Genomic DNA, 11,522 nt, shown 5'->3' with positions numbered 1-11,522 from the left:
TTCCGACATTACTCTTAGAATACTTTGCTCTGTGGTATCTCTGCAGTCACTCTGACGCTGCAGCTCAGTACTTCATGATAGATGAAAAGGTGCTGATTTTGATTATGGAGCAATAGCAGACATCACAAACTGCAGTTTTTACTTCACTACTGAGAAAACATTGGCTCTCATTCTACTCCAACATCTGTGTCTTATTTTGTCATGGAACCTCTCCTAATGTTGAACACAAAAGAGTGTTGACAATAGTCAATGTTACTTTCTCTTGGTTATTGCAGTGAAATGGACCAGTAGTCTTTTCCATTTTCTAAGCAGTGCTGTGTTGATATCTGTAATCTAGAAATATGTGTTGTTCTACTAAAAGGGCTTATCCATGGATTTCAGAGTGATGAAAAATTGGCACCATTGCCTAATTTAAAACTAAATATTCTATTGTTTGAATGATCAAATGTACTCAAAATGGTGCTCATAAAAAGGATACAGAAACCCATGAATAAAGTGAGAGAAGGAGGAGTAATAGTTTGGTACAATTTGGTGGTTTACCATTATAAAATAGCTGCATTCTAATCTTTAAAATGCAGCTATTTTATAATTGCAAACTCTAACCCCATCTTAATAATTGACACAAGGGGTGACGTGATTATTCTTGTTGTGATTATTCGAACCACAATGCAATTTTAAAACCTTAAAATATCTTCACACAAAAATCATACCTCATAATTTAATAGAAAATGTTACATTCCCATTTGGCACTTGCCCTCCATGTTAGATTATAATATAATGAAATTCAAGTACAGAAAACACCACTTCTCATAATTCAATTGAATGGTAGTGGTTACATTGATCCAACAAGCAACGCTCCAGGCAGCGGTTCGCTAAGCTGATTAGTTTAGAGGAAGTTCATTTTCCTCTAGACCTGTAGCTACTGCCACTTTCTTTCTTTCATGCTCCTCTGTCTTATTTCCTTTTGGTGCCACAAACCACTCTTTGTTAAAGTCATTATCACTTCTCTCCAAATCACGAAGGTCACAGCCACTTCCTCTTTTGGACACTGATTTAAGTGGCACTTATGTTGGCTACTGTAGCTAATCACATGGATTTATTGAGTGCATTGCTGAGGGGCTAGAGAGGCAGGGGGAACCTTTGGCCCCCCACTGCAGGTGCTACATCCCTCCGTAGCCTTTGCCATTATTACAGCCGCTGATGGAAGGCAGCTGGAAGACCTCGCTTGTCCCTGGTTCTTTGGGGCCCCTCTCTGGTCACTGCCCCGTCCGGAAAGTTCTGGAGGGGGCGTTTACTGCCTGTTTACTGCCTGCTGACGCTCTCAATCACATGTCAGCGTGAGGGCGGCTGTGGGGCCCCAGTGTTTTGCATATTCCAAGTTCACGTCCAGCCTGTAGTTCTTCTCGTATTGCCAGTAATTGGGAATTTTCACATGGGTCTGAAAGAGGAGGGCGGCCACTAAAGGAACTCATGAAGGGCAAGCATGAACTAAGATTTATCTTAAAACAACCACCTGGATTAGTGTTTGACTACAGCTTGGTTTTACTTGCCACACAGCTTGGAACAATTTGGAATTGGTCTGTGGGTTTATAGGTAAAATACATCAACACAAAAACATGGTGTGATCATCTACATTTTGAAGGGCCCATATTATACTATCTTCTGATCTGTTATAATGTTGTTTTCTCATCATAAACCTGGAGTTGTGTTTTGTATCATTTTCATGCAATTCCTGCATATTTAGGCAGTGTTCTTTTCTCAAAAATCAAAAATGCTCTGTTCCACCTTGTGATGTCATATGGTAATACAGGAAGTGCTCCACTGTATTTTCAAATTCCATACAACTTCATTAGATTCATTTGGATAACTTCTGCCCTGGAATAGCCCATTTCTACTGAACAAAGGGTAAAAGAACCAAACTAAACCAAACATGCTCCAACAAAAAGTATAATTAGCGTCTGAGCCAAATGGTACAATTTTAGATTTCTTATGTTGTGTCTCCAACTATCTAACTAAATATCAGTATTGTTTTCCAGGATAAATACAGGAAGTCATACTCGCAGCCGTACACACACACCGGTATCTGCTCCTTCCCCAGACCCTCTTTGAATTTCCAGCTGATCACATCTTGGTTCTCCTTTGAGTGAATGCAACAGCAGGTCAGGGCTAATGAGCCTCTGTGATCTCAGACCAATGCCTTCTATAGGCATTTAGCCTGACCATAGCACAAACGGAGGAAAATAGATGTTCAATGAAATATAGTGTATTGAGGATGTGAAAGAATGAAACTTACATACAGACTTGTATATTTTCATAACTTAGTATGGATATTTTTTAGGATCAAATGCCATATACATCCATCTTCAAACTGGTAAAAGGATAATAGAGTTGCCACAAAACTAAAATTTCAAACTTGATTTCAGTACTAAGAAATAAACTCAATATTCAGTGCTTCATTCATCCAGGTAGGATCCATAGCGGTCCATTAGTGTAGAGTCATTCTAAAGCAATTTTTTGTATGCTTCAAATAAGTACAATTTTGATACTTTAATACTGATCAGACTTTCAATACTTTTGACATTCCTAATAATAATTGTGTCTCTTCTTGAATTAGCTTCTTCACCGCCTCTGCTGCTCTCTCTCCTCTTAATCCCTTCGATCGCTCATCCTCCTTTTCCCTCACGTGACCTTTGCCCTCAGGGGTCAGTCCAGTGTTCCAGCATGATGACCCCTGGTAATGAGAAGGCAGGTTAGCGTTCGACCTGGACGTTCTTTGTCCTCACCTCCTGGGAACACAAACAGACAGAGCTAAGGCACACAGGAACAGCTGCAAGGTTCACCCAATTGACGCACATTAGGTACTATCATAAATGGATCTGTTATAGCTTTGGCATCACAACAGCAACAAAGGTTAATGCTATTTTTTATTTTTTTGTAATGTATAATTTTGATTTCACAAAACAAGGAAAAATGTTTATATAGACTAGAAATGGCTAGAATCAGCTTAAGGTATGAGGTAGTGTCCAGGATGAAGTTAGCTGTAACCCAAGACTAAATGAAGTCTTAACCAGCCAGAACAACAAAATCAAGACATAATAACTAAACAATGGACCTTGACTTAGCAATCATTTAAATATGGAATAAAATTTGAGAATGAACCATAATTAAAGGAGCATTGCATACATTTTCTAGTGGAGGGTCTACTATCTGCTTGTGTTCATGGAGATTGCTTTGCCTAGAATGTTCCACAGTAGAGATTAAACCTATCTATCTCAAGGGAGACAACTACAGGCTAGATTACAGGTCACGTCTGTGGAGAGGCAACCCTATCCACAGAGAATTATTATATTTTTGAGCAACAGAAAAGCCTCTAATGAATAAAAGTTTAATGGATCCATGGAGGATTTAACTTTTAACCTTTAAACTAAAGTTTCTTACAGTACTTGTGCTGAACAGATCAAAAATATTGTTAAGGACTATTGGTCTATACTTTTAAATGACCCTGTGTTAAGCAAAGTCTTCCCTGACCACCTTTATTTTAAACATGCTCCAATCTTTGAGACAGGTTGATGAACTCTTACCTTCCTCCAGAAAATAAAAGCACATGACTGCAAAAACCTTCCGGTACATATAAATGTTTGAACTGTGCTCATTATGCAAATGTCCTTCAAACAAAAACATTCATGGATGTACACAATAATAGATAATTCACACAAAATCATTTCATTATTTGTAATACTACTCATGATAGATATCGTCTTTCTTGTCCTTGTCCAGAAGGTTTTTTTCTATATTGGTCACACTAAAAGTCACATGAGAGATTGTTTAGCCAAGCACAAATATGCGATCAGAGTAAAGAACCAGGACTATCCAATGGCTCAACATTTTTGTGAAAATCATAATAGCAATGGCACTATGCACTGAAGGTACTGAACATGTTAAACCACTGGCAAGAGGTAGGGATAGACTTCAAAAATTGAAGAGAAGCTTTCTGGATTCATAAATTAAGAGCATGTGAACATCCTAGTCTGAGTGAGGACTTTGATTTGTCTTGTTTGTCTTTTATTATGTCTCTTTATTTGTATTGTGCCATGTGCCATGTTGCTTGTCTTGCACCTGCCTGTCTATTAATGTCTGTCCTTACCATTGGTGGGTGTGTTTTCTTAAATGCCACACCCATGCTTTCAATTTTTAAACTAAGCCCTGATGAAGACCGGTCATGGTCGAAACATGTTGGCTTTAGCCATTTAAATAAAGGCCTTTTATCTATACTGTACCTAATGCGACTTTTAGTCTTTTGGAGTACCTGGATTTTGTTGTGTCTAAAGTTTTGATTCTTTTTCCAAGAGTGCCCTCTACCTATTCTCACTGATTGGAACACTTGCAGCAAGCAGCCACATTTTTGTTTTTTTCTAAAACTAATCAGTACTTACTTAGCCAGCATTAAACTTCAACTCAGACTCACCAAACTATGGCTAAAATTATGTAAATGAGAGCTTGATACAGTAATACTTACCTACTACCACAATTTGAGATCCACTGTCATAGCTCATGTTTCAGCACAGCAGTGACCTTATTGCTGCTGGAAAATCTCTGCATTTGCACAGGTTTATGATTAAGTCACTATAAATTTGGAAGGCCTCCTATGATGGCCATTTGGCTGCTGTTCAAACTAAAGGTACATGAAGTCATTCAGCTTGTCGAATTTGTAATGGGATTAAGTTCAGGCTGACTTCACTCCAAAGCCTTCATTCCTGTTAACCCGTACTGCCCTATAGTTTAATTCAGACCCGCATTAAAACTTTTTTTTTTCCACCTTGTCTCTCTGTGAATCTCCTCGTACCCCTATGTCATCTGATACAGGCTTAATTTGGAGAGTTTGAGTTAAGACATAGGCTCCTGTGTGACTTTCAGAAGCAATTTACATATCTGGCATGAAATCGAACAGCTGAAAAAAGAAACAGGCACAGGGAGGAGTGGGTAGATGACTTCTGGCTGGTGTCCATTAAGTGCTACTGTGATAATGTGGTCTCAGACTTTCCTTGACTTTGGAAAACTTTGGAAAAAGGTCACCTACAAGTTTCTACAAGAGCCCAGAATAGATTTAGGAGCAAAGAATTAATAGTCGCAGTCATGCTGTGTCTAGAAGGCCGCAAAAAACTTGTTACCTAGAAAACCTATAATACCTCTGAAACCACTCTTTTTTTATTCAACAGAATGTAATTTTACACACATGGTAGTCCCTCTAGTAGTAGTAGTGTGGTCCAAAGCAAGAAAAATAATCTGTTGAAGGCTTTTTGCCAAAACGTAATTTAAAAATAAAAAAAGCTTTTGGACATCAGCCATCTGAGTGTGCCATGCATTTTTTTTTTCACTTTTAATTGCTGTTCTTTGCATTTGCACCTCTTCAAGAATTTTGGTGTGCGTGTTCTGTTTCATTTGAGCCCCTCTAGTACTTCCATGTGATCTAATATTACTAATATAAATCACTTATTCAAAAACAGTCCAACTTTGTTCTGTTTAGCCTATGTCATTTTCAGTATCGATACAAATTCAAATGAGAAGTTTCAGTACTTAACAATTCACTGTTTAGTCAATGGAAATGTAAAAGTAAAAATTTTAAATGTGCTCTTGTTTAGGATTCGTTTAGGACCAGTTATGCTATTTTAATACATTGGATGGCCTTTTACATGCCAAATGCTATTCTCCAGTTTCAGTGTCTTATGCCTTGTAAAGTTGTGTTTCTACAATGTTAGCTACAACTGTGTCTTAGGCTAACTCTTCATAAAACAGTTTTCTCAAAACTGCATGCTTGTTCTGGCTTTTCATGTTAGACCTAAAAGCGACAGTCCTTTGATCCCTTACAACTCCAGGAACCCTCTATTTGTACACGCAAGGCCAGTGGAATCCTGCTATATACTCAGTTAGCCATTTTTCCAAACATAATCAGAAGCAGGATTAGTGCGTCTTTACAACACTTTAGCTTGAAATTGACGGTTTTAATTGGGCCCAATCGGATGTTGGGTACACAGCGGTCTTGACAAACGGGTGCTGAGTGACGACTGGGTGAGGTGAGCTGGATGGAAAATGTGGTTTCATGACTGACTGAAAGTGTTTCTATGCATGAATGCTTCGTGCCATTACATGCCGCCCGCTCACTGTATGAATAAATGCTTGGGAAGTATAGCCTTGTGTGTTTAGTATTCCTGCAGCTGAATAAACAGTTAGTTCACAATACACACACAAATTGAAAGCAGACATTGAAGTGACACATAATAGCTAAATATTATTTTTGCCAGCCACTTCTTAGGTGGAAGATGAATGAATTTCCAAATAGAAATACTTTATGATGCACATTGCCCGCTTGACTTAACTTCACTGTGAGAATTGCAAAGTTCTGACATGTTATTTTGGCATTGTGAAAAATGTTTGAATATTGACCTTTTATGACAAGGTGAATAATAACTTTCTCATTTAAGTCATTACTGATCTTTTAATCAAATAAAAAGGGAACGAAAACCAACCCTTGTGGGACCCCATAACAGTCTTTGAAGAATTGTTTTCCTTACATCTTCCCTTGGCAAGTAGCATTGGCCTGACAAATTCTAGCTTATCTTTCTCATTTAACCAATGATTAGGTCATTTAAAAAAAATAAAAATAAAAATCAAACCAAACTGATCCTTGTGGAACTCCATAATAGTTTTATTTTGTTTACAGATTGACTCAACAAAGTCTTGCCCCCTGAAGTATGTAGAGTTTATTTATATAGCACTTTTCATAGACAGACAAAATACAAATATACAATATATAAAATACAGCATAAGATACATTCATAATAAAATCAGTCCTAAAGCTAAGGGGGTGAGAACGCTTGTTGAATGAGAAACATTTTTAGTTTTTAAACAAAGAAAATGGAACCAAAAGTGGCCCTTGTGGAACTCCATCACAGTTTTATACAGGCGTATTGAACCAGGTACAGTGAACCAATTCCAAAGTTTTTAGTTACAGTCTTTGATGAATTGTTTTCCTTACATCTTCCCATGACAGGTAGTATTGGCTCGACAAATTCTGGTTCCCTTATAATGTTGTGAAAAATTTATAGATTGGTTCACATGCTCATTCGGCTTGAAAACATGTCCATCACGCGTCCCCCCTCACCTGTATGTAAACACTGTCTGCAGGTCGCCGTCTGACCTGGGATCTGCCCTGTCTGAAGATGGTTCTCGTTTGAAGGAAATGAGTCTGCGATGTACAGCGGCATTGCTAACATTCCTGCCCTTGTGTCATCGAGGCTAAAGCAAACAGAGGCTTAGGAGAGAGGATTTCAGCGCTGAGACAACAGATTGTTTGTGCCTCGGACAGCTCAAAGGGACATTTCTCTCTGCATGTGGAAAGGTAGGAATTCAGAGAGCGCTGCCATAAGCTAACACGTCTGAAGGCCGGGAGGGGGCCAGTCTGCAGATTATTAACTCTGTTTCCTGGTAGGTGCACAAGGGCATACATTTTATAGATTCTTAGCTGTGATGATTTGGACATGAGCAGTGGAGGTAAAGGACATTTTGCAGGTGGATGCTGAGATTGTAAATGCCATGCAGAAAGCTAATCTGTTATTAGTGGCATATAGTGTATATATAGCTAGGTATAGTAGTATTGATACTTTGCAGTGACATCATACTTTGGGTGTTCAACATGTCTCTCTATTGGTGAAATGTTCAACAGCTACCATGGTGACACAATGAAAGTCTTGCCAAAAACGATTAAGATACTCAGAAAACTCAAGAAAAAATACAAAATGGATGTAAAAACATATTTTAAATACAGACATAAAAATACAAGCATGTCCTAGGAACCAGGTCCAAAAGCATGTAGGTCAGTTTGGTGCATACACATATTCATAGTAGCTCAGCACAATCTATCTGATCTACTGCACCATTTCCTTATATAACTAGTATATACAATTACAAATACAAAATGACAAACTTAGCATTTATGATTCAGTTATGCTCAGATCCCTCGCCTGAATACTTGGTCTAAAATGTAGTTTACAACTGTAGCTCTGCATATTACATGTTTTTACATTATGGTATTGTATTTTCTACCTTAGGCAAGGTAAGTTTATTTGTATAGCACAATTCATACACAAGTAATTCAAAGTGCACCTTATATTCTTGTATGGTGAGGTCAAGTTTGTTGTAGTTTTTGTGTCTATTTCAGAAATGTGAGCGGACTGGGTCTCAAGCCATACGATTAATTGGTACTCACGCTTGGCCTTGGATTTATAATGACCCTGGTAGATGACAACTTTGCCTGAGATGGTTTTCTTTGAATGAAATTTTGGACCTTACGTTTTGGAGCTCTGAACTGTCCTCTTTATTCTCACATTTGGAGCTGCACTGATCCTCGTGTGTTATTATAATATACACTTTGTCCACTTCAGCTGTAATGTGATGATATGAAACTGTATCTTAGGGTATTGTTTTGCTACACTGGTTTTGGAAAAAATTCATAACAGAAAGTGCACAGTTTAAAGACCGTACAAGATGATCTGCAAAAGTATGGAAAGGTGCACTTAATAACCTTTATAGTATACCTGTCTAAGAACATTCTTATGAATTATTGACTGAGCATTTTCTTTCCGTATGATTTGATTTACGAACAACCTTTGTAGTCAAAATGGACATACCATTCTTTAACACAGATCTCATGGGACAAATAAGAAACCTGAAATGTAAGTATGAGTAGAAGGCTATTTTTGGCTGTTCATTGATACAAAACGCATCCTGATTCAACTTTAAAGGTGCACTATGTAACTTTTTGGTTGGGGGTCCATCACCTACTTGTTTCTATGGATATGTCATTGCTCTGCCTGGAATGTTCCATAGTATGACAATAAACAATGCCTGGAATGTTCAATAGTATGACATTAAACAGTTGGTTTTATAGCTCAAAAATACAGGCATTCTGTATGAGCGGGGTTGCCTCTCCACAGATCTGATCTGCAACTTGGTCTGGTCTAATACCATGCTGTGAAACATCCAGACAAAGCAATAACATCTTCATGGAGAAAAGCATTTGATGGACCCTCCATGAGAAAAGTTAGACAGTACACCTGCATCTCAGCATTTTGCTCTGTATTAGTAAAGTGTAGGCTTTTTTTAGGTTTAGTCTGTATGTAGTGTGACTCAGATGCCCATTTTGCCCTTATTTAATCAAAAAAGATTACCCTAAGACATGATTTATTTATTTATTTTCTGTGGGGCTACTTTATATGGAAACAGAGAATCAAATTATACCAGCAGCTACTCCTTAGACTTCTCTGTGTGAATGCCTTGCTCTCCCAGTTGGACTCATTTAGTTGTCCTCACTGCTGTTCCCTCATCTTTGGGCCATTATTGCAGTTTTAAAAGCTCCCTCTGACCCCGGGTCATTAGTCTAAATTGGCTAAAAGTCCCGACTCTCCTCATCTGTCCAGATTTAAAACTCCCCGTGCTCCTGCCACCCTCTTCATCTCAGCCGATCGGCGCACACCTTGATAATTGCTGATGTGGACCATATGTTGTGGTGAATGGTGCTCTGTTTTGCTGCCACTTGGTCATTTCAGATTGTGGATGTGGAGCTACCTGTCGGTTTGAGGCTACAGATATAGCTTCTGACGCATATTATATTTCTCCACAGTATTCATATCTAACCTCCACATCTTTGCTCACTGGTGAGTGACTGGCCTTGATATTTCTTAGAGCTGGCAGAAGGCCTGTAACAAATTTTTAAGCACGATATATTGCTACAGAGACATACTGTGATAAACTAGAAAACTGAAACTACTTGCCAGTGATACAGTAACCATAACACAATATAATACCAGTAAACAATTTTGAATAGACAGTACAATTAAGTGGCATGAGATACAACAAATAAATATCGTAATGAAGCAGTAATTAGCCATAGAAGTTACTTTTTCAACCCTTTACAGCTAAAGTATTACATAAAAAAGTACAATATTTTACAAAGAAATTATAATTGCAAAGGATTTTAAAGGCATTAAAAACTACTAACCCTATACTAGTCATTGTACAAACCTGGTCTGAAATGTGATTCTCGTTCATATTTCAGTCCTTTTTTTCCGGAATAGCAATTAGTTGTATTTCACAAAACGCTCAGCCCAACTGTAAAAGATCAAAAGGATTGAAGTAAAGTCTGTTCTCTTTGAGTGTTTCTTTCAATCTTTCAATTCATTGGTCAAAAATGTTGTTACTTTCTGGAAGAACTTGATCCATTGATATGCTTTTCTTAACACCCTGCTGTGACTGGCCACTGGGATGACCTCTGAACTTTAGGGACATGGAGTCTACATACAGCCAGCAAGAAATGCCACAGTACTTGTTCTTGTGATATTACAGATGTAAATAACCATTAAAGTTGAAGGCATCGTTTCTTGATCAAGTCCTGATTCAGTCCAGATTTATACTCAATTGTCAATGCTACGGTGACATTTTAAAAAATTCTGTTTCTTAATGTGTGGGAAAAAAAAAAATAAAATTAAATAAAACATAATAATTTTTTTCCTATTTAAATTCCAGACCATTGCCCCTTGTTCTTTGCATTCTTGCTCTAAGCACTCTCCGAGAAACTGATTTGTCTTCATACGTCTTTGTCATAATCAATCAGAGACTGTTTAATAAACCTAACCTGCCGGTCAAGACTTGTTCAGGCTAAAGGTTAGTTTTTCTTCTCATTTGGGTCACATAAGCTAATGCTAAAGCTAACACCCTCACAGATATCCATTGGGTTCCATTTCCAGGAAGTAGCCATTTGTGTTTAACCACTCCAGTTTTCCAACACTGATATGTTTTTGGATATTGTATATGGGCTTTAAAAGTTCACAAATTATCTTCAACTTAAGAAAACAGTATCAATAGTGGAGTATGTTTCTTTTTCCATTATTTTAAGTTGAAATATGGAAGATCCAGGGGTTAAAAAAGCAGGCTGCAGACTCATTTCTCCAGGACACTCACTCTGTCTGTCTGATAGCCCCACTTCTGTCTGGGCTGGACAGGCTCCTGAAAATGTCCTCATTGGCTTCTGGTAATAAGTAATATGTGAATATAGGCAGTAGGCCATGTACAACTCATTTAAGTTTTGTATTTGTATTGTAATTGTACAACTTATTTTTAATTTCAACCACATTATATGGAACCAGAAAACCAAGTAAGAACTAAAGAAAGATACATTTGTGAAGCTGTAAAATGTCCAAAGGTGAAAAATTAGATCAACTTTAGTAACGATAAATTATATTAGTCTAGTTGAATATAACATATGTGGTATTAGTTACATCTAGGAGTGAGAGAGTACATCTCATTAGGGCTGCACAATATATTGCAATGGAATAGAAATCACAAAAGATGCAATTATTTAGATAACAACAATGAACAATGAATGTTTGTAACGTGCACAACCCTACTTTTTAAACACATACCACAAATCTAATTGTAATTCTTGTCAGAAAAAACAAACAAAACAAAAA

This window comes from Boleophthalmus pectinirostris, unplaced genomic scaffold (assembly GCF_026225935.1).
Source record: "Boleophthalmus pectinirostris isolate CB_2022bp ecotype Guang Dong unplaced genomic scaffold, ASM2622593v1 HiC_scaffold_13, whole genome shotgun sequence".
Lineage (NCBI taxonomy): Eukaryota > Metazoa > Chordata > Actinopteri > Gobiiformes > Gobiidae > Boleophthalmus > Boleophthalmus pectinirostris.
Note: the sequence above shows the minus strand (reverse complement) of the source record.